The sequence below is a fragment of the Balaenoptera physalus genome, assembly GCF_965194825.1.
Source record: "Balaenoptera physalus genome assembly, chromosome: 5".
Taxonomy (NCBI): Eukaryota; Metazoa; Chordata; class Mammalia; order Artiodactyla; family Balaenopteridae; genus Balaenoptera; species Balaenoptera physalus.
Window position 1 is genome coordinate 122,283,447 of NC_138884.1, and position 24,837 is coordinate 122,308,283.

The 24,837-nt window shown below is 34.2% G+C and overlaps 1 protein-coding gene across 1 annotated transcript in view; it reads right to left on the reverse strand.

Annotated features, from left to right (window-relative positions):
- Positions 1-24,837, reverse strand: part of LOC309661338 (uncharacterized protein) — a gene marked incomplete at its 5' end in the record, with an annotated part of 709,907 nt that overhangs the window by 197,350 nt on the left and 487,720 nt on the right. The window contains one exon of the mRNA XM_082463079.1: positions 1,215-1,268. The remainder of the gene's footprint in view (positions 1-1,214; positions 1,269-24,837) is intronic.

Below are 24,837 nucleotides of genomic sequence, written 5' to 3' on the forward strand. Positions count from 1 at the left end.
ACACCTATATTCTGACGATGAGATAGTGCTCAATAAGTGTTTGCTGATTGAATTATACTGTAGGATAATGGATTTGGACCAAACTCATTACCAGAACTATCCAGATAAAATCATAATCAAATCAGAATTGGTGGTGATCTGTGGAGAAACAGGCTTTCCAAGACAGTGGAAAGGTGAAGGCTGAGAAATTATTCAAAACACCAGATTTGCATACCTTCTCAAGTAAGCATATGGTTGTGCTAACACTGAGTGTGGTGGAAGAGCCAGGAAAATCCAGTGATTGTAAACATTCCCTGAAATAGACACACCTGGTTTTCTAATGTAGGCTCTCCAAATGGTCAGTATAAAGGGATGAAAAGTGAGTGCTTCAGATCTGGCAGTTGTAACTCATGGTCATTACTCTGTGAATCAAGAGAAGCTCAGGTGAGCTTTGTCCTATAAATTCCTGCTCTGTGTGAACTTATTACTTCCAATAAGAATTGACATCTTATCTAATTGTTTGGAACTTCATTTACCTTTATACTTTGTGTGTGTGTGTTAGGGAGGGTTTCTTCCTAATCACCTAGAACTCACCAGAATTCAAGTGGCTATAAATTTAAAAACCAACCATATTAATAGGCATCAACATTCCTTATAAATAAGTATATAATATTTTGCCTCCAAAAACATTAAAGGAGATGGAAAAAAAATGCTTAAATGTAAGTAATGAAAAATAAAATGTAATTATATGAGGCAAAAATAAGGAAATCAGAATTTGTAGTTATGCTGACAGAATGCCATACGAGACCAAAAGGTCTCTTGGTATACATATATGGACAAAATTCTAACAATTATCAATACCTACAGGTAACTGATAGATGATTGCTAGCTAGCTAGCTAGATAGGTAGACAGATATACAGGCAGACACACATGCATTCCAAACTACAAAAGGTTAAGTACACAGGATTTCAATATCACATATACAAGTAAACGCTGGGGTTTTCATGAACAAGTAAGGATGAGAGCCAACACTACAGATCTTGTGCAAGGTAAGAAGCAGGAACAAAGAAACCCAAGTTTATCCACAAACCCAGGAACCAGAAAGGAGTTGTCTCTTCCATGAAAAGATAACCAGAGTTAGTAAACTAGAAAAAAAATTTTGCACCTTGGCCTGGAAATGTAACACAGATATAGGCCACATACTCTGGGCCATGAGTTGATAAAGAATACTTACCTTGTACAAAAAGTGTGAAACATGAATTCGCACTTACTCATAAGGCAGAGAAACCTGTGTCAAGAAACAAACAAAAGAATTGGTCAATTAAACCTGTAGGGATATGACAGAAATAAACTTTGGAGGAGACTTGCTACCTCTAAAACCTATATCATGCACTGGACTCTCATCAGTTGACAATTTTTACTGAAGAATATACAATTAAAATTTTTAAATAACAAGAGAGGGAATCATATCATGTGAGAGTCTAGATTCAAAAAACAAGAAATCTCACATTCAAAATTGTGGGATAACCTGAAAGTGATGTTAAAATAAGTATTTTTAAACTGCTTAAATAAAGTAATAAAATCATTTGGAGGACTGAGATATTGATTAATTTTTAACATTGGTTAAATGTGTAAGTAGGAACACAATATATAGACATAGGCTGTTTAAATTTCAAAATCATATGTATGGGGTGGAAGGGACCAATTCACAAAAAGAAATGAAAACAACGATCAATAAAAATCCAGGAAAAATTTAGTGTAAGATGATAGGATTATAATCAAATATATTAGCAATTATAATCAATAAAAATCAATTAAACACACTTATTGAAGTAGAGATTCTGAGATTTGATTACCTGCAATATCACTATATTTACTAAAGACAAGTTTAAAACATAATGACAAAGAAATATTCACATAAAATAATAAGGGGGAAAAAACAGGCAAATATTTATCAAAATAATGCTTGATAAAGCTATTAATAAAACACAAAAACGATTAATAGGGAGAAAAGGTGACATTATTCACTGATAAAAGAAACAACGGCCTATGACGATATAACAATCATAAGCATGAATGTTTCTAAAAATATAGCCTCATACTCTTCAAGGCAAAAAAAAAAAACAGAGAAATTGAAAAATCCATTAATACCTTAGGAGATTTTCATGTACTCAGCTCAGAAACTGATAGATCAAACACCTAGAATATTAGCAAGAATGTAGATTTAAACAGCACAATCAACAACCTTGATCTAATATAGAAACATGCACGCAATAGATATAGAATATGTTATTTTTTATTGATGTATAGTTAATTTACAATATTATATAGTTCCAGGCATACAACATAGTGATTCAATATTTTTACAGATTACCATATGAAGTTATTATATGAAGTTATTATACTATTACTGACTATATTCCATGTACTGTGCATTACCTCCCTGTGACTTATTTATTTTATAACTGGTACTTTGTACCGCTTAATCCTATTCAACATTTTGACCATCGTCCTAACTTCTACTCTCTGGCAACCACTAGTTTTTCCTCTGTACCTGTGAGTCTGTTTCTGTTTTATTTCTTCATTTGTTTTATTTTTTAGATTCCATATATAAGTGAAAACATACACTATTTGTCTTTCTCTGTCTGACTTATCTCACTCAGCATAATACCCTCCAGACTGGCAAGACTTCATTCTTTCTTATGATTGAGTAATATTCCATTGGATACATACATCACATCTTCTTTATCCATTCATCTGTCCATGGACAATTAGATTACTTCCATATCTTGGCTATTGTAAATGATGGTGCAATGAACATAGGAATGCATATATATTTTCAAATCAGTGTTTTTGTTTTTTTCTTTTTTGGATAAATACCCAATAGGGGAATTTCTGGATCATATGATAGTTCACTTTTATTATTTGAGAAACCTCCATATTGTTTTGTACAGTGGCTGCACCAACAGTGCACAAGGGTTGCCTTTTCTCCATATCCTCACCAACACTTGTTATTTATTGTCTTTTTGATAACAGCCATTCTGACAGGTGTGAAGTGATATCTCACTGTGGTTTTGATTTTCATTTTCCTGATACAGGTTGAGCATCTTTTCGTGTATCTGTTGGCCATCTGTGTATCTTCTTTGGAAAAATGTTTATTCAGGTCCTCTGCCCACTTTTTCATCAGATTGTTTGCTTTTTTGATATTGAGTTGTATGAGTTCTTTATATATTTTGGGTATTAACCCTTTATCAGACATATCATCTGCAAATATCTTTTCCCATTCAATAGGTTTCTTTCTTATTTTGTCGATGATTTCCTCTCTGTACAAAAGCTTTTTAGTTTGATGTGATCATGTTTGTTTATTTTTGAGTTTATTTTTTTTTACATAGTGTGAAAATTAGTCTAGTTTCATAAGTAGCTGTCCAGTTTTCCCAACACTACTTACTGAAGAAACTCTTTTCCCCATTGTATATTCTTGCTTCCTTTGTTGTAGATTAACTGACCATATAAGTGTGGGTTTACTTCTGGGCTCTCTATTCTGTTCTACTGATCTATGTATCTGTCTTTGTACCAGTACCACACAGTTTTGATTACTATACCTTTGTAGTATAGTTTGAAATCAGGCAGCATAATGCCTCCAGCTTTGATTTTCTTTCTTAAGATTGCTTTGTCTATATTTGGGGCCTTTTGTGGTTCCATACAAATTTTAGGATTATTTTTTCTAGTTGTGTGAAAAATGCCTTTGGTGTTTTGATCTGGATTGCATTGAATCTGTAGATTGCTTTGGGTAGTATGAATATCTTTACAATATTAATTCTTCTAATCCATGAACATGGAATATCTTTCCATTTATTTGTGTCATCTTCAATTTCTACAATCAATGTCTTATAGTTTTCATAGTACAGGTCTTTCACTTCCTTGGTTAAATTTATTTCTATATATTTTATTTTTTGATACAACTGTAAATGAGATTTTTCTCTTTGATTTCTCTTTCTATAAACATTATTAGTGTGTAGAAATGCAGCAGATTTCTCATTTGTATCCAGCAAATTTACTGAATTAATTTATTGTTTCTAATTTTTATTTTGGTGGAGTCTTTAGGGTTTTCTATATATAGTATCATATCATCTGCAAATAGTGACAGTTTTACTACTTCCCTTCCAATTTGGATGCCTTATATTTCTTTTTCTTATCTTATTCCTGTGGCTAGGACTTCCAATATTATGTTGAATAAAAAGTAGCAAGAGTGGGCATCCTTGCCTTGTTCCTGATTTTAGAAGAAAAGATTTTAGCTTTTTACCTTTCAGTATGATGTTAGTTGTAGGGCTGTCATAAATGGCCTCTATAATGTTGATATATGTTCCCTCTATACCAACTTTGTTGAGAATTTTTATCATGAATGAATGTTGAATTTTGCCAAATGCTTTTTCTGCATCTATTGAGATAATCATGTGATTTTTATCCTTTGTTTTGTTAATGTGATGTATCACGTTTATTAATTTGCAATTATTGAACCATCCTTGAATCTCTGGAATAAATTCCACTTAATCATGATTTATGATCCTTTAAGTGTATCTTGGATTTGATTTGCTAATGCTTTGTTGAAGATTTTTGCATTTATGTTCATCAGAAACACGGCCCTATAATTTTCCTTTTTATTGTGTCTTTGATTTTGGTATCAGAGTAATGCTGGCCTCATAGAATGAATCTGAAATGTTCCCTACTCTTCAATTTTTTGGAACAGTTTGAAAAGGATACATATTAACCCTTTAATATTTGGTAGAATTCCCCTGTGAAGCTGTCTGATCCTGGACTTTTGTTTGTTGGCAGTTTTTGATTATTGATTTAATTTCATTACTTGTAATCAATATGTTCAGATTTTCTGTTCTTTCCTGTTTCAGTCTTGGAATATTGTATGTTTCTAGGAATTTAGTCATTTCTTCTAGGTTGTCCACTTTGTTGACATACAATTGTTTGTAAAATTCTCTTATGATTGTCTGTATTTTATGATATTGGTTATAAATACTCTTTCATTTCTAATTTTATTAATTTGGGCCCTGTTTTTTTTTTCCCCCCCCCTTGATGAGTCTGACTAAAGGTTTATCAATTTTGTTTACCTTTTAAAAAAACAGCTCTTAGTTTCATTGATCTTTTCAATTTTGGAGGGGGTCTCTATTTCATTTATTTCCACTCTGATCTTTATTATTTCCTTCCTTCTTCTAACTTTGGGCCTTGTTTGTTCTTCTTTTTCTAATTCCTTTATGGCTAAAGTTAGGTTATTTGAAAGTTTTTTTTATTTCTGAGGTAGGCCTGTATCACTATATACCTTCTTCTTAGGACTGCTCTTGTTGCTTCCCATAGATTTTGGAAAATTGTGTTTCTAATTTCATTCATCTCAATTTTTAAATTTCCTCTTTAATTTCTTCATTGACCCATTGGTTATTTAGCAGCATGTGTTTGGTCTCCACATGTCTGTGTTTTTTCCAGTTTTCTTCCTGTAATTGATTTCTAGTTTCATATTGTTGTTGTTGGTAAAGATGCCTGATATGATTTCAATCTTCTTAAATTTACTGAGACTTGTTTTGTGACCCAGCATGTGATACATCCTGGAGAAGGTTCCACGTGCACTTGAAAAGAATGTGTACTCTACTGTTTTCCGTTGGTATGTTCTATAGCTGTCTATTAAGTCCATCTGATCTAATGTGTTAAGACTAATGTTTCCTTACTGATTTTATGTCTGGAGATCTATTCACTGATACAAGTAAAAGTCCCCTACTATTAATTTATCACTGTCAATTTCTCCCTTTATGTCTGATAATATTTGCTTTACATATTTAGGTGCTCCTATGTTAGATGCATGTACATTTACAAATGTTATATCCTCTTCTTGAATTGATCCCTTTATTATTACGGAATTCCCTTCTTTGTCTTTTGTTATAGTCTTTGTCTCAAAGTCTATTTTGTCTGATATGAGTAATTACCCCAGCTTTCTTTTTGTTTCCACTTGCATGGAATATCCTTTTCCATTCCTTCATTTTCAGTCTGTGTATGTCTTTAGCTCTGAAGTGAGTCTCTTATAGGTAGCATATAGATGGGTCTTTTTTAAAAAAAAAAATCCATTCAGCCACCCTCTGTCCTTTGGTTGGGGCTTTTAGTCCATTTACATTTAAAGTGATTATTGAAAGGTATATACTTATTGCCATTTTATTATTTTTTGCACATGTATGCAAACTGCATGTGCCTGGTACCTTGGGTGGAAGGGTGGAAGCTGAAGCAAGCATGGGCTAGGGCTTTTTTCAGGGTATGCCAGGGCCAGCACCTTGGCAAGGAGGGCTGAATACAGAGCCCAGCACGTACCAGAGCACGGCTGCCACCTTGGTGGGGGTTGGGTGGGGCTGGAACCTGGGTGAGCCAGGACATCTCCAGGGGCATGCTAGAAACTGCCACTTTGGCAGGGAGGTGGGGGGAGTGACTGGAGCCAGAGCCCTTCCCAGGCCAGAGCTTCTCCTGGGGCATACCAGGGCCACCACTTTGGAAGCGTGGTTGGAGCCACAGCCGAGTGTGGGATAGGGGAGGGGTACTGATGTGCCTTAGCAGGCCATCTGGCGCTCCAGGCACTTTTCAACCTGCTGCCTCTGTGCTAGGACCTGGAATGAGCAAATTTAGGTGCATGAGATTTTAAAAGCAGAGTCTTAATTTCCTTCAGCCCTCTGACTCTCCAAGTCATAATAAGCCCTGTTATATTTGAAAACCAATTAAGGGGGCTCCTCTTCCCAGTGCTGGTTCTGAGGGTTGGGGTGTCTAATGTGGGATTCAAATCCCTCACTCCTTAGGGAGGACCTCTGAGTTTGTGATATCCCCTTCCTCCTTTGGGCCCACCTGGGGTGTGGGTCCTGACTAGATCATTTGTCTTCCCCTCCCATGCATCTCAGTGCTTTTTTTTTTTTTACTCCTTTATATCCTTAATAGTAGAAGAGCTATTCTGCTAGTCCTTAGGTCATTCTCAGAGAAAGTTGTTCTATATGAGGTAGTAGTTTTGGTGTGTTCATGGGATGAGGTGAGCTCAGGATCTTCCTACTCGGCCATGCTGATCCCACCTCTCCTAGAATACACATTCTTTGAAGTACATATGAGTTATTTCAGAAACTGATCATGTAGCAGCAAAAAAAGGAAGCCTCAATTAACACTAAATATCAATATGAAAATCATATTGATAATCATAGGGCCTTGCAGATTCTTTTAAGGGAAGTCACTGAGGTTTATTTTTAGCAGAGGAGCGAAATGATCTCTCTTAAATTTTAAGGGTCATTGTGCTGCTGTATTGAAAAGAAATTGTAAGATTGAAGAAGAGTCACAGATGAAAGCAAAAAAGCCAGATTTCTTGATGTATAGATGATTAAAGAATCCAGAAACAAAATTAGTGCAACAAAACAGTGGAAAAACTATTCATGAAAGAAATATTCAGTTCATAGGAATTATGTTGAAATATCCATTACAAAGAAATACAAGTTCTATGTAGAAGAAAATTATAGTCCTGCTCTAGAGTTAATGCATAATAGAAATGTAACATATGCAGGTTTTCTGAACTATTTTCTAGTTTTAAGAAAAACAAATTTAAGAGAGTTGGAAAAAAGCCAAGAAACCCCACCATTGTGTTAAGCCCTGATGAATCAAATTGGCTGGTAGCTTCTGTCACCACTCTCTCACAATCTTTGAAATTGATTGCTATATGAAATTAGGTTCCTTGGGGTCTTGGATCTCACAATGGCTTCAGAAAAAAAAAATGACTCACTGTTTACTTACCAACATGAGTTAATTTATCAAAAAGAAGGTCACTTAACAAGGTGATTTATCATCTTCACCATGTACAGTGCTCATATTCCAAGTTCTCCAAAGAAAACACTAAAGTCTACCATCTTCTAGATAAAAAATTAAATGAATGAGGAAGTGGCCAAAGGAGGGTCAGTAAGAGAGAGACTACCCTGTGTTTAAATACTGAGCTTTATATGAAAGACTGCAACAGGATTTTCTAAAGGACTTGAACTTATTTAACCATATCTTCTAATTTTGAAACCTCTCATTCTACTTCTTTCCTTTCCTTGAAAGTAGCTGAGTGTTGGCTAAACTTAAAATCACTTAGATTAGATTTACAACACAATTCTTTAAAATTGTAAAGCCATTAAGAAAATCTCTTAACCACCTTTTAGATTTGCTTCTTCTCTGGCAATATACACACAGATTTACACTACGGATTTTTAAATTTTCTGATCCTAAAACTACTTTTTTTTTCTCCACCAGCTACATAAAGTTTCCCTGTTAATCATTACAGCTATTTTCCTTACTGTCTTGATATTTCACAATTTCCTTTTGGAGGCCTTAAGAAGGAAAACGTAACTTCTTCCACTATGTAGTCATTTAGTATAATTTGGGATTGTTGATCTTTCCCTCACCTATCCTATGCCATAGCATCATGATGGTAAAACACTACCATACAACTAAGAATTATATGTGCTCCTTAAACTATCGTATATTACCAACTGGAAAATATACCATAAGAAAAGGTGACCATTACACTGTTAGTTGAATAACATGCCTATAAAAAGAAAACAATTTAGATTTAAGCTGATAGTTATATAGAGTAAAAGAAATATTTGGGTGTTCTTTGGGATTATTCATTTCAACAAAGTCTGTCATGCTCAATAAGTTCCAAATGACAGTGTGGGAACATGTGAAATTGAAATTAGACTGCTGGAGAAACCTGAGAGGAGATATAGAAAATCAGAACATGCTATGCACAATCCCCAGCTCAGTCTTAGAGTATCATTTTCATTATCAGTCACCTGATACCTTCTTCTCAGAATTTCCACTCCTAAATTGTGTTTGCTCTTAGAAATTGATTAACTATATAATAAACTTAATAAATGATTTTAAGCCCAGACATTTGGAACTGAAATATTTATATAAAACATTAAATTTATAAAAAATGATACCTAAAGTTTCAAAATACCTTAAATAATAATACAAGTCATTTTCAGTTGAATTTTGCTTAGAGAAAAAGTCTTTTAAAAAGGAATAATGATTAAATGTATTTAACTAACATTTCATCTCTCTTTTATATGTTTATATACCAACTTAAATGTCCAAATTATATTGAAACAAATGTACTTATATCCATGTATTTAACAACCATTTTATTGGATTTTCCCAAGTACAAAGCTCTATGCTAAGGATTGTATGACAATATAAGGTAAATGAATTAATATCTCTTTACTCAAAAACTTTTCAACAAATAGAAGAGTTGTAAACACAAGTAAATATTTTAACATGGAGGCTGATAATCCTGCCATATGTGAGATCAATATTGTATGATAGTTCATTTTTCATTCAGTCATTCAACAAGTAATAACGGAATTCCTCCTAAAAAACCTGACACTTTTCTAGGTATGAAAGATAGAGAGAAAAAGACCAACAATGAGAAAATTAATTACTTCACATGATTATTTTAAATAATGTGTAATCATTCATTTAAAACAGGGTTCCAGTAAAGAGGACTAAAGTTAGTTTCGTTTCTTATTATGGAGATCTATAGCACTGGTTAGGATCCACTTCCTTCTCTGTAAAGAGAAATTGTTTTGGTTTACATTTTGTAGGGATCAGCCATTTAAAGCCTTATTCCTTCTATGAAATCACATTTATGGCATTGTTACCATGTAGATTATAATGCCTCTCTTAACATATATCATGCAATTATTTTATACCAAAGAATACAGCTATAGCGATATATGATCATTTCTAATTTCATCTTTTTCTGATATCTTATAAAATGTTATTGTTCAAATATGTTCCCCAAACATCTAGATTCCACAATTTGTGACTCTGTGGGAAAAATTCCATTTGTCTCCGACCCAGTGCATGTGCATATGCCATGTTCACATTTAATTCATTTAAAATAAATGACATTTTAAAATGTGGAGTATTGTGTAGCTTGAGAATTCCCAGTAGATGGCTGAATACTAGCTTCTGTCCTCAGGCAGACCTATCTATGAGCTTCTCACAAAGGTTCTTGCCTCCTAGGACTCATAAAAAGGCAATAAAAACCATGGCTATAATTTCTGCACAAATAACTCACAATAAAGAAAATTGCCAGGGCAGCTTCTTATTACTAGAAGAAATTCCACATTTCAGAAAAGCTGCATTTACTACAATTTTAACTCTCTCAGTGCAACATATGTCCTGTTATTGCAAATCCAGACACAACTGCTTGTATCTACAGTCATCCCTCAGTATCCTCTTGGGTTTGGTTCCAGGACCTCACCCAAAGATACCAAAATCTGCAGATGCTCAAGTCTCATATAAAATGATGTAGTATTTGTGTATAACCTAAGCACATCCTCCTGTATACTTTAAATCATCTCTAGATTACTTACAATACAAATTACAACGTAAATAGCTGTAAATACAATGTAAATGCTATGTAAATAGTTGCTGGAACAAGGCAAGTTCACTTTTTGCTTTTTGGAACTTACTGGAATTTTTTTTTTTCCCCAAATATTTTCAATCCGAGGTTGGTTGACTCCACAGACGCAGAATCCAGGGATACAGAGGGCCAACTGTATATGGCATATTGGGTTTTACTCAATTATTCTTCCTAACTAGTTAATAAAATAAATAAAACAGTAAATTATTATCCCTATTTTCTCCAGAAGAGTAAACCAAACCTCAGGCAGGATAACACAAATAATTGTAGATTAAGAACTCTAAACTAGGTTTTTAATTCTTAGTTGAATGTTCCTTCCACAATATCATAAAGCCTTTGCAATGATGAACTTGGTATACTGGAAGAGTAGTTCCTTTCACTTGAATGTAAACTGTACATGTGCAGAAAAACTAGGGAATTTTTCCATCTAGAATAAAATGGTAAAATGTAAAGCACAAAGATTTTTTAACAATGACATTAATGCTAAAATCCTTGAATTCATACTGATAAACACTCCGTGTTTATTTTTCACATAAAAGGAAAGTCACAATAACATTCAGAACTATTTCCTTCCCTGATACAATTTCACAAACCAAATTCTCCACTTTCTAAGATTTTATAATCTTGCTTAATAGTCTGAAATTAAAACCTCTTTTTGTGTAGTACACAGTGTTTGTATTTTTTTTTTTTTTTACATCTCATTTGATCTATACAAAAACTCCATGAATTAGGAAAATATTACCTCTTATGTGTGAGTAACTCGACATAGAAGGATGAAGTGATGGGCCTCTAGGCCAGGATTATTTTCACATTTTCCACAGAATGACATTTTTTGCTGGTGTTGAGACTAGTACTTCATCACATTTAATGCAGACAATTTGATGGACTCCGAAAAAGAGTAAAGTCAAAGAGTAGCCACTGGCAAAGGGAAGCGATACCAGGAAACTCCAAAAGTAAAATAAACTCCCCTAATTTTTGAGCCTCCATGATTGAGCTATGCCCCCATAACAAATACTTGGATAATATCTAATCTCCATCTCTATCTCTGGAAGTTATTGGAAGGGGCTACTTCTTATTCATCTATGTATCCCTAGGACCATCTTAAAGTCTGGCAGTTATAGGTACTCAGTGAACGACTGGTGGATGAATAAATAAATCAACTCTACAATTTTTATTTAAACATTTTTTAACTAATGAAAAATATTCAGTTAGAGACATTAATCAACCTGACTAAATAATCAAGAGATGTAATTTACCTGCCTCAGGTAGACATACTATGTCTTACCATTCTTAACCTTCATATTTTCAAAATAATGTAAAGATTTTTTTACAAAGTTTTTATAATGATTTTTAAATATGCTTTTTATTTTAAGACTTTTGGTCATTAAAATATCCCAAAATCCCTATACTCTATTGAGACCATATTGATTCCTTAGAGAACAGAAGTTAGGATTTCTGTGATTGTATATAAGAAAAAGAAATGAAAGATGACTGATTTTCAATTGGGGTTGAAGAAGAAAGAGCATATGACCATAGCTTTTATAAATTACTCTTTCCTTGCAGTTGCATAAGCTGTCAGACCTGCTTCCATTCATAACCGCTGAGTGACTTTTCAACTTCAAACACCATTAAGATGGTCAGTGAGAAGATCAAGACCTAATCATCTTCCGTCTAAGAATATCTTTGTAGGATGATGTGAAAGGGAAAGAAATGTGATCTGCAATTTGATTCCATTTGGATTTAAATTAAGATAGACTATATATTAAAAGTCACTTTTAAAGCTAAAAGAACAAATGAACTTGTGGTTTGCTTTCCAGAGCTTTCTTCCTAATCTACCACTAACAAAGTAAGAACAGTGTGACTGACAATTGCCAATGACTGAGCTAGGTTTGGAACAACTGCTAAAAGTCTGGGGCAGGATTTTCTCCAAATAATAGTCACACTGAAATATCTGCAGCACAAACTTTCCCAATATTCCACCCCCCAACTGCTTCAGTTACTGAGAGAAGATAGGTACAGTTCTTTGAAGGATCTAGAAAGAGATGCCCATGAACTATGGATGATCTAGTGAGGCAGTGAGTAGGGAACAAGGACATTTTAGCATGCTAGCAGAACTTGGTGCACATCTATCAACACATCTGAGTGGGGCTGGCAAGGACAGCACTGTCCTACTTGGGCAGCTGCTCAGGATTATGGAATCTGTATGGTGAGACCTGCAGTCTTTAGAGAGAATTACACATGTGATTTTGCTGAAAGCCAGGATAATGTTAGTCAAAAAGTCCCCTTATTGGTTTTTTTAAAGAATCCAAAGACCTAAAGAAGGGATCTGAAGAATAACGGTTCTGCTGCTGACATGTGGTTATTGAATGTTTTATGTACTGTTTCTAACGATAATAATTGAATGTGAAATGCATTTTTATGTTTTTCATAGAATAATATCTTCCAAGTTAAAGGTTGAAAGAAAAAGACGTAAAACTCTGTGAGAGGTATTAACTCCACAGATAATTGGGTGAAGAAAGAAGGCAGACCAGAGCAAACGTTCTAAATGATTTAATATATCAAAGCAAATACTAATGTAAATTACCTAATTCTGGAACCATTTCCTTCAGTATATGTGAGAATGCTAATCAAGAAGATTATAAAAATGATTTAGGAAAAACAATAGCTTTCAAAATGTTTAGACAATCCTAATCATGTCAGTTATCTTGAGGTGATGACAGGCAAATTTATAGATGATTTAATAGAACACATATACATCATAAATGAGATTTTTTTAAGGTACCTATTGTGATTTATACCTTTTTAGGAGTTGAACATTTCAATGAAACCATGGCAAAAAAATAGAGACACTGAGAAATAGTTAGGCACCCACTAAAATAAAAAAAGAATAGAGTACCACAGCCAATAGAGAATCAACCAGCCATCCATCACTCTGTTTGACTATCTGCCTGCTTCTCTCTTCAAATACTTATCTACTTCAGAACCACCCTTTTCCTTGGATGTTGGAAAGCCAGCTAATGTGTAGCTTTAATTTAGCATTTCCACATGTTCCTAAGGTTTTGTGTTTCCTCTTTTGAATAGAAACATAGAGTGGCAGGCACACCCTTTTCATGGTATTGGAAAGAAATTTAGAATAGTGGTTACCAAAAGAAAGTCGAAGTTTTCTTCAGATTTTGGTGAAATGAGAAAAAAGGAAATAAAGGACAACACAGTGAATTAAAATAAAGTTATTCCTTTTTTGTAATTTTTGCTTTTTCATTGTTAAAATGCCCTTTAAATAACCAAAATATATTAATAAATTATATTAGTTGTTTAACTTTGTTCTTTATCTTGATAAAATAAAAATGTCAAAACTATGCTGCCTGACCCCCCACCCCAGCTTTATTTTATTTTTACTAGTCTCTAAAAACCAAATGTCTTGAAACAACTGGTTTAGAGTTTCACATGAAAATAAATGGGTTGCCTTTGAAAAATATATTTAATTAATATTATTCTTTTAGTAAAGACAGCTTTTTTTCTGTCCATAATCTATATATCCTTCAAGTAAGTAAAAGCCCTAAACTGTGCTTTTGTGAGATGGTTTCTGACTCATAGCAATGTGTCTTTTTGTGTGTCTCTTTCTATTTCCCCTCTTAGTCCCCATGACTCCTCAAGCATCTGCCCATGTTTTCAGACTATCATTAAAACAACTTTGTCCAAACTTCTGAAACTGGAATTTTCTTACTTAGCACAGCTAAATGAACCAATGACAAAAGAAGGCAAGCATAGTTTAAATCAAATGCACTCTAAATCAAGTTCTTGGTCACTTACTAGTAATTACTGCTGGAGACCGAGTTTGAACTGGGACAATTGCATGCAGCAAAAGCGAAAGTGAGTTATGGCCACTGTAAAGCAGAGCTCCCACGGGTTTGGGACCAACCTTCATAGTAAGAAATTTGTTTCTCATTAGTCCCGAGAAAGCACATTCACTGACACACAACCAAACATCCACAGCTGAAATTTGTCTCACAAAACAATACTTATCCTTATTCAGTGCAATGCACTCTCACATTTTTTATGCTATCGTTTTTAAGCTGATCACATTTGTTGTATTGATTTTGTGAACCACTAAAGCATCGCAGCTCAGTTTCAAAATTGTTCCATAAAGCACGACTTATAATGTTGCTACTGAATTTCATAGCAATATAAAGTTCAAAACAGTTGATTTCCCTTAAATCAATAAAAAATTAGAAACTTAGCCTTATCAAATAATTTCCTAGTGTGTTGCCATTGAATTCTTGGAGGAAAGAAACAAATATTTTTATCTCACTTTTCTCAGTTTCCCTTTTATCTGATCTGATTGGCTCTATCTCAAGATTCCTAGGTTTTTCTCTAAATAACTTCCTTCTGAACTGGAAGAAGTACTGGAGAGGAATGATAAATAAGTGTAGTTGTTTTTTTTTAAGTAAACTTTGAGGATCCTAGTTTTAGCATTGATGATGACTCAAATATTGACTAAAAATTCTGAATTATATGTATGAAATCCTGAGATGTTCTTAAAAATCACTAAAGAAATGCAGTTATCTTAAACTACCTATTTCAAGTTTATATAATAATTCTCTGCAATGTTTTCTGATTTCTTTTCAAATAAATAAAAGGTAGGTAAAATTTAAATTGGTAAATACATTGGTCATATATACATGGATGTGTGTGTCTGTGTGTACACGGACACACTTACACTTACTATGGTAAGGAGACCAGACTTAGGAATTCAAACAGAAGTAGTTCAAGTCCTGGCTCCAACGTCTTTTAGAAATTTTAAGAATTTCTTCTAAAATTTCCTCCTTCGCAAAATGGAATAATAATCACACCTGCCTCACAGGGACAGAGACAAACTAGATAGAGTAAGCAAAAATCAAAGTGCTATTAAATTGTTTGTTATTGCTATAGATTTCAGGGAATGAACTGTTTAAGTTTACTTCATGCCTGGGGAAAAAAATAAAATTATCCTCGCTGACCATTTTAATTGATTTCCATGCATGACTCTAATCTTATAATTCAGTTAATGCATGTAAGGAGAGAAAAAGAGCCCCTTTAAGGCAAGAAAATTGTAGAGAAAAGATTAATAATACAGTTGAAGTTAGAAGAATATCAAATTCTGTACTTCCTAAAATCTTTAGACATTTGAACTTGACCATCAAGTGATTGCTACTGAGAGAAGCTCCCATACTTTGAAGGATTAAAATTCCAGCTCCACTTGACTCCCTTAAATTAATAACCATGTAAAAATCCAGTCTGTAGCCTGTGTTCCATAGACTACACCAGGCCCACAGGTTAAATGCAACGACTGCCTATTTATCTACGGCCTGTGAGCTAAAAATGGTTTTCACATTTCTAAACGGTTGGAGAAAAAATTAAAAGAAGAAAAACGTTTTGTGACAGTGAAAATTATACGAAATTCAAATTTCAGTGTCCATGAAGTTTAATTTGAGTACAGTGTAGGTCTCCATTAATGTATTGTCTATGGCTGCTTTCATGCTACGATAGCAGAGTTTAGTAGTTGCAATAGAGACCACGTGGCTTCTAAAGCCAAAAATTAAATATTTATTATCTGGTTCTTTACAGTTTTCCAAGCCTGGACTATACAGCAAAAAGAAACTCAGGGACAAAACGTAAATGATGCTTATTAGCTCCATAATTACTCCAATATAATCATTTTAAAATACAGCAAAGATGATTCTTAACCATAATAAGTATATTTTATATTTGATATAAAGAGTATGCATCTTTCAACATGAACTACATAACCTGTTTCTGAACAGCGACATGGTGTGTGCCTCAAAACCAAGTAGAGAAAAACAAATGGTTTTTATTTACCTAATAGTTTATAGCACACACCCAGGCAATGAGATTAAATATTATTACTATAATGGAATAGAAGCCAGCTTAAGATAAAACCCCAAACACCATCTTCCACAGGCCTTCCATCTATCATCACAAATGAAAATTCAGTATTCCCCAAAATCAAACTTTAATTCTGATCAAGTAGCTTTTTATTAAACTCCCAGGACTATTAAAACAACTGATTTCAACAGAAGGTAAGCACTAGCATTTGAAGGGGTGAGAGGATTCTATTTATATATTCAACAGTGCCAATTAAATAGAGACTAACAGATAATGGCTTCTTATTTATTACCTACCAGCAAGGACTTGAGCAAAACAGTTAAAACACCAGCCAGACCAAGGAATTCCAATGGGCTTATGGGTCAAAAGAGAATGTTGAACAAGAACGTTCAGAATTTGTTTCTTCTAAATCTCAAGCACTTTACAATGTTATTATTTGTTTACTAATGAATCATCACTAAATATTGACTTAATTTTCAAAACTGACAAGAGAAAATTATCTACCAGTCAGGTAAAGGAATAAAGTATTACGTTAACTATAATATGTAATGTTTGACCTTCCTACTCTAGATCAGTGTTCTCTAGACTGGAGGATACCCGGCACCTATTTCCTGTTTCTGTTTTCGGCTGTTTATGATGTACATTAATAAAATAATACTTGCATCTAGTTCATAAAAGAATAAATGTACCTACAATAAGAGTGTATCATGAGAATATTTTACCTACCAGTACACACAACCAAAAATAATTGAAAACTATTAATCTAAATTACTCTAGTTTGGTACTGAACTATAATTAATTACAATAATTTAAAGATTTTTAAAATATAAGTTACGCTAATAGATTTTACAGAAAGTGTCTGCTTTCTCTAACACTGGATTGCCGTCTCTAAAAACGGTTGCCTACTAGAAAGAAAGCAGGGGTGCTTGAAGAAATGGCTGACTCCTGGCGTGGGAAATGTATAGGGTGAGCCTAGCACAAGAGTAAGAAAGCTATTGAAAACTATTGAGGGCATGTGTGAAAGACTCAGGAGACAAGAAAGGCTTTCATTGACCCAAAATGGGACAACATAAGCATCCATAAGGATAACAACTGCAGCATATTGCCCGTTTAAATTCATATGCATTTTCAGGAGACTAGAGAACTAACTCATTGTGAAAACTGCTAAAATAAAAATAAAATAATGAAGCATTTACTCCATCTTTTCTAAAAATAATAATAATAAATACTCAAGGCAGATGGGAAAATAAAGGGTAGGTGACAATGTGCATTTAAAGCAAAAAATGGCACTTTTCTTCCTAACTGATGGCATAACTTCTATGCTTGTTCTCAGTATAGAAATACTCAACCAAAAAATATAGCGTTATTTTTTCCAAGGAGTTTAGAGTTTGGTGCCCTGAATGGTTGATTTTGAAAAGACAAATGATTCTGCTACTTAATTTAAAATCTTTTGGAATCTATAGTTCAGATCAATCCTTTATAGATGGTTAAAGTGAAGAAGTTTTAAGAAAAGTGTCTTTCTTTTCGCTGGTTAATCCTTAAGACTTGAAAAAACCCTTCTGAGGTGATAATGTTTCTTTTTTTTTTTTCCTGCCAGTAGAAATGAAGCCAAATAAAATCCTATTCCACAGTTCCCTTCAAGGATATAAATGAGGCTGAAAGTGTCCTTGGCTTCGCCTTCTAAGCTGGCTAAAATCCCTATAGCCATTTGCTTATCTCAGGGGGACTGGATAGCTCCTTTAAATTATATTTTATGTGGTATGTCCCATGTTTTAAGAACTCTCTGGGCAACAGTAAAATGTCGCATTCCTTAAAGTGGTACAATGAAGATGCCTGCTCATTCCCCCTCGTGTGCTTTCCTACACACTCAACTCGTGCATATTTCTCCCTGCCACTGTCCCAAAGCCCTTCAAGGTGAGAACCAGATGTCTTAGCCACAGGACACCAGAATCAAGGAAATGAGCTACAAAAGATGACACCATTTTAAAATTTAAAAAATCACTCTTCCTTCTCATTTCTCAAACTGATCACTCTGTACACCACTTGGGAAACAGTCTTAGCCACTTGGAATTAGATGACCTAATTTCGTATCTTCAAGTTCTCTATTTAGTAGTTGCAGATGACTTAAAACTCTGAGGATCAATTTTATTTTCTGTGCACAGTACACTATTACCTGTATTAAAAATTATTATTGTTATTAATTTTATCAAACTGCAAGTTTGAAAGTAAGAAAATAAATATAAAATTGCTTGTACAATAAATGCATAGTATAATTATGTACACATAATTATCATCAAAATCTCATTTGGATAATAAAAAAGTACTAGCTTTTATATAGTCCACAATATCTATGTGCTATATTCTATGCTAAGCACCTTACATATGTTACCACACTGGATTTTCACCAAAACAATCAGGTATGTATTAGTATCCTCCACTTACTAATCAGGAAACTGAGACTCCGAGAAGGATAAAAACTTATTGAAAGACACATATGGAATAAGTAGCCCAAGGTTAAATGTGAAAATGTGAATCTAGATCTACCTGATGCCATAACCAGACTCTTGACTCTCACATTATTCTGCATTTCTACACAAGTGGAGGGGGAGAAAAAAAGAGAGAGATTGATTTAAAATATAAAATGACATTTTAAAAAAATGTAAGCCACAGATATGCTGAGAAAAATGGTATCTATATCAAATACTTGAAAGAAGTTTATGTAAATAAGGCTACCTTCTTGAAGCATTGCTTAATTCTGTTAAGCAAATAATTTTGGCATAAATGTAATAAGTTAAACTACATCTATTATATGTGATTCCTTAATAATCTCTTTTACTCGATTAAGAGCTACAAAAGATATTATTTTCTTGCCTGCTCTGCAGGGATTACTTCAAGTGCTTTAAAATCCTCATATCCCTAAAAGCCTTTTTGATACAGACATGTTAAATCCTCTTACAGTCAACCTAACCTGAATTTAGAAAAAAACAATTTTCAGAGTTTCTCCAAAAATGCCACAGGAGGTTTATAATCCTCCATCATCAGCATCAAAGTGCAAAGTTGTTAGGCTGCACGTGCACACAATTGAAAGGGCAGCCTTTGCTCTTCCAGTTCTCTGCTTCCCTTTCTACTTTGATCTTCCACTGCCCTTTTCCCCTCTTTGTTTCATTTTGGACTCTGCATCCCCCCACCCCAACAAGACACTGAATTATTTGTGAAGCTCATTTCATATTTGGATTTTTAGCTCAACTCCTCTGCTTCCACTCTTTAAGGAGCAGAAGTTTTTAACAAGGCAGAATCATCTTAACATCCCTTCACTCTTAAACACATGATTCATTTCAAGTATATGGAGACAAAGCAGAGAACTAAGACACCATCCTGTGAGTTAATAAGCCTAAGGCTTGTTTGACATGCCTGAAATATAAGTTAAAGTTTCTCGTGTTAGTTCCTCTCTTTTTTCTCCAGTGCATCAAAGCACCGCCCTCTATGATGGGAGAAAAGGAAGACACTTGCTTTCTTTGGAGCGGAAATTTGATCCCAGGGACATACACTTAAAGTTCTTGATCCAAATCCCAAAGACAGGGTCTGGGGCCATACAGTTTGTGCTTAATATTGTTAGGAAGCTCTCCTAGCCTTCATTTCTCCTGTGGGGATAAAGCCTTATCCCCAGGTGACTGCTGCAGGGCGTTCACCTGAAACTGCCTGAGCCTGCAGTGTAAATGGATTCACTTCATCTGAGGATTAGTAAAACAAGTCCATTTTTCCAGGTCCAGCTGAAATCCCATCTCTGAAGCCTTCTTCAATGACTCAAACCCACAGCAATCCCATGGCACTTATTGACTGTATAATTCATAGAGAACCCGGAAATGTTTTTAGAGTTGCTATTTAACACTTTCTTGGTTAGAGACAAATTTCCCTCTCTTTTTGGCATTTAGTGAAAAATTGAACCAAACAAAACACTTTAATATCTACTAATGGTATCATAAATCAATAATAATATCTATTAAAATGAACCAAGACAAGGTAGTCTTTAAAAAATACAGAAAAGAATGGGATGGATTTTAGAAATATTTCCATAGAAACAATTGAAATATTTAAAAACTGGGGTTCTTAGCAAAGTATAGATAATTGACACTCCCTGATGATGACAAGGAAGCTGCTGCAAAAAATAACAGCAAAGAACATTTACCAGGTGTTTTCCCCTTACCAGGCACTGAGCGTAAAGCACTCAGCCTTCCCGGCACACAATAAGTGTGTTATTGTAACCTACACATTACGAATGAGAAAACGCAGGCACTTAAGTCAATTTCTAGAAATGTCAGCTAAGTGGTGGAGTCAGGATTTGGAACCCAAGCAGTTTGACTACAGAACCCATGATCTTGAATCTCTAACTAAAATTAATGACTTTGGCTTTGGAGTAATTATATTATGTATCCACTTCATTTGGACAACAGAACAATAGAATTATGTAAGAAATAATGCAGTCTGTCCTACTGACAGTTATTGTAATCTCAAAGAAAGCTTACATTTAAAACATTGCCTTGAAAAGACATGTAAAGGTGAAATGTGTATTTCAGGGTTTTGGATTAGCAGTAACCGTGTTATTTTTCCTGAAGAATTGTAAATAATAGAGAAATGTAAAGAGTTCCTAGCGAATTATATTATTATGCTTCAAAAATAATAAATGTGTTAGTGAAAATTAAGAAAACAAGCCTAAACACCATTGATTACTTCCTCTGCAGCACATAAACCCCAGAGGCCTGAAGGGGTAAGTGGAAGGAGCAGTGATGGGAACCTAGAGGCAGAGTCCCCCTGAAAAAGGCACAGAGTCAGCCCACAGAGACCCAGTGGGGAGGAAGAAAAGAGAACAAATAACCTGACTCACTCGCCTCTTCCCCCCTTGCTTATGACTGCATTGGTCTATTCCAACCAGAAGCCAGAGGTCAGAGAACCCATTATTGCAGTCCAGTTCAGGCCAGAAGGAAGGTGGAGAGCAGGGGGGGATGGCGAGAGTGGACCTGAGAAGTCACCAGAAGGAAGGTAGTTAGCAGAAGTGTCATCTACGCACATCTTCCATTTTTCTAGTCTCCTTCTTTTCAGAGTTAAAAATACATAGTTTCATTTGTACCATTCTGGAAAGTCCTCCTATGTATTAAAAATCTAAATCTAAAGCAAAATCACTAAAACATGCATAATAAAAACCTTCTACCTTAAGAGACAATTTTATCTTTGCTTCTTTTATGCATTATTTCCTCATACTTTTATTAAGTAACTCCTATCTGCCAGGTATGGTGCTGGGTATGAGAGATGACACAACAAGACCACAACAAGTGGTCTTTATTTTCAGAAACTCACGTTCAATACAAGAAAATACAATAGCTAACTAAATTACCATGGTGACTTGGTAAGTAAATTCACTGGTGTTGGGGGCCCATTGCCTGGCTTACTACATTCCCGAAAAATACTTTTCCCCTTAACTCTGTTAGTTTTGAATCTTGTAAACAATGAGCACAATGCTTGCTTAGTGACATTTGTGGTAAATAACAATGTATAGGTGTTCTCTATAGCCATAATGTTAAAACTTGGTGCTCAGAACTCTAAAGCCTGAACCTGTGGTCTTCTCACAGCTTTGACACTTCTTTACCAAGATGATTTTGCAGCAGGGTTTACTGTTCTTCCCTTCAATTTGCATTTCTAGAGCTCCTCATCAGGTTTCCTGATCTTTGTAAATTCTTTGATTGAATGCATAATGGGGAATGTAGAATGTTTATATAATAGGAACATGGTTCTTTACAATACAGAAAGATTAGTATTGGGGTTTGGGCTTAGGCTCCTGAGACTTACTGGTTTACAGCATTTCTGTTTTTCTGGACCACAAGTAAATGTACAAATTTATAGAAGAATACATTTAAATAAAAAGCAATAAACAAACCCTCACCCACCTGCCTCAGGAGAGGCGTGTAGAGGGACTGAATCTCCTTAGGTTACCTGACATTATCTTAGGCATTACTATCAAGGATTTTTAGAAAAGAGTCTCCTATTCATGGGCCCAGTGATGTTTTACAATTCAGCAGTGCCCTATGTGTAATAAATCTAAATCAGCTCTATTTACAACAGCCAGGACATGGAAGCAACCTAAGTCTCCATCGACAGATGAATGGATAAAGAAGATGTGGCACATGTATATATACAATGGAATATTACTCAGCCATAAAAAGAAACAAAACTGAGTTATTTGCAGTGAGGTGGATGGACCTAGAGTCTGTCACACAGAGTGAAGTAACCACAACTAGAGGAAGGCCCGCATGCAGCAACTAAGACCCAACGCAGCCAAAAATAAATAAATAAATAATAAACTTATTTTTTAAAAAAAGCTATTCTATCCTTCCATCCAGTTGGCTCTATGCCCACCACCCAAAATAATCCTATCTTTCCCGTAAAATCTGATCTTTCTCTCTTGCTCTTTTTTACCTGCAATATCTCCATTAGAAAGTCTTTCACTATCTGTGCACATATATGATGATATATCCATATTCTATAGATTTCAAGGATTCCAGTATTAATACCTTCCAAAGGAAAATAGTAAATCAATGTGTTCAAATTGACAATGGTCACAGGAAATCTCTTGCTACCAGAAATATGAAGTTAGTCCTAAATAGATACAAACATTAACTAAATTATTTCAAACTTTTATTAACAAGTATCCTATGTCTCTGTTTACTTTTTCCCCAAGTTTCTTTCTGACTGATGACTCTACTTATTAATCCCACTACCTCCTGCTGCTGCTTAAAATAAAGTGTTTTCTCTGGAGAGTAACATTTTAGTACTTCACCTAAGAACTAATGGACTAATAAATTTATAAATATCTCCACTACAAGAAAATGGATGGTTTTAATGCACTATACAGCTCAGTTAATCTAGACACAACCAAATCTGACGGTGTTAGTGACATAATAACTGTGAAATCACACAATCCCATGCCCCAAAGGCAAATGGCTCTTCTTGTCCTCTAGTCACGTATCTTATCATGGAATGTGTGAAGACATGGAAGCAAAAAATAGCATGATCACGTGTCAGCTTAGAATTTCAAGACCCGCCTCCCTCCATACATTTGAAAAAGTCACTCTTCATTCCACTTACCTCTGCTTTAGTTTTTTCATAGCATTTACCACCACCTGGCATGATTGTCATTTATCTATTTATTTATTTATATTCATTAATATTTATTTATTCATATAAACTTCAGGAGGGCAGAGACTTTGTATGTATTGTTTGCTATTCTACTTCCAGTATCTAAAATAGTTTCTGGCATACAGACAATACTCAATTAATAATCATTACATAAATTTATTAACAGTTTCCAGTAACTGGAATTTAAACTATTTTTCTTCTCTCTAATTAATACAATATAAAGAAGATTTTTATATTAATGAATTTTTCCTTATTATTTTTCTAGAAATAGTTATTTTTCTAATTAAGTAAATTTCCCTTTCTCTAATTGAAAATCAACCCAAACAAAAGATTTGATGAACTGCTAAATTTATACTTCTTTCACGTAAGTTGGTTCTGTTATTTTTAAACACACTATAATTTATAATACCTTTATAGAGAAAATAAATTAAAACTACCTCAAGCTTCCTCCTTACAATTTTATATATGTGGCACTTACCGATAACACTTTTACTGAGACATATAAAGTACTGCATTCTACTGTCCAGTCCAATCTCATGAAAATGATTTTCAGAGTCATTCTGTCTTTTAGATTTCTGGAGCTTTAACTTAATAGAAATAAATATTAGGAAATCTTATTTTTATTCTAGATCTACCAGTCAATTGCCAATACCTCTAAAGCTTATTTCTGATACAAAAATAAATAGGCAAATAAATATTTTATTTTTCTAATATGCTTTGTTTTATTCAGATGGTTTGCACAAGTGACAGGCCTGATATTTGAAGATCCTTAATACATATAGAGCCATGGACCCTGACTTTGCTCAGTTACAGAGTCTCCTTAAACTTGAATCAAGGTAAGAGGATAAACTGGTAAACAACTTGGGCTTTGAAATCATATTTTCTAAGTTTGAATACTGATTCCTCTGCTTGCCATACTGGCAACCTTTCAGAAGTTACTTTATTTCTCCAAGATTCAGCTTCCTCACTTATAAAATAGCAATATTCACATATCTCATGAAAATATTGTCCAAAGTAAATGAGATAATCCCTGTGAAGTATTATATAGCTCAATGTCTGGCACAAAATAATTGCTCTAAACATGTTGGATGTTGTTTGCACCATCCCCCTAAATGTATGGAACTTCTTCCTTCTTGAACCCCAGTGTATTTTTGTATGTGTGTATCTCAAGATATTTTCACATCTATCTAGTACTAAAGCTCTCTGTGTATTTCTCTTTTTCCTGTATTACTCTCACATAGGAAATCTTATCCACCTTCATCTTCTCTGAAGTGTTCAGGCTTGTGTCTTGAACATGACAGAAATT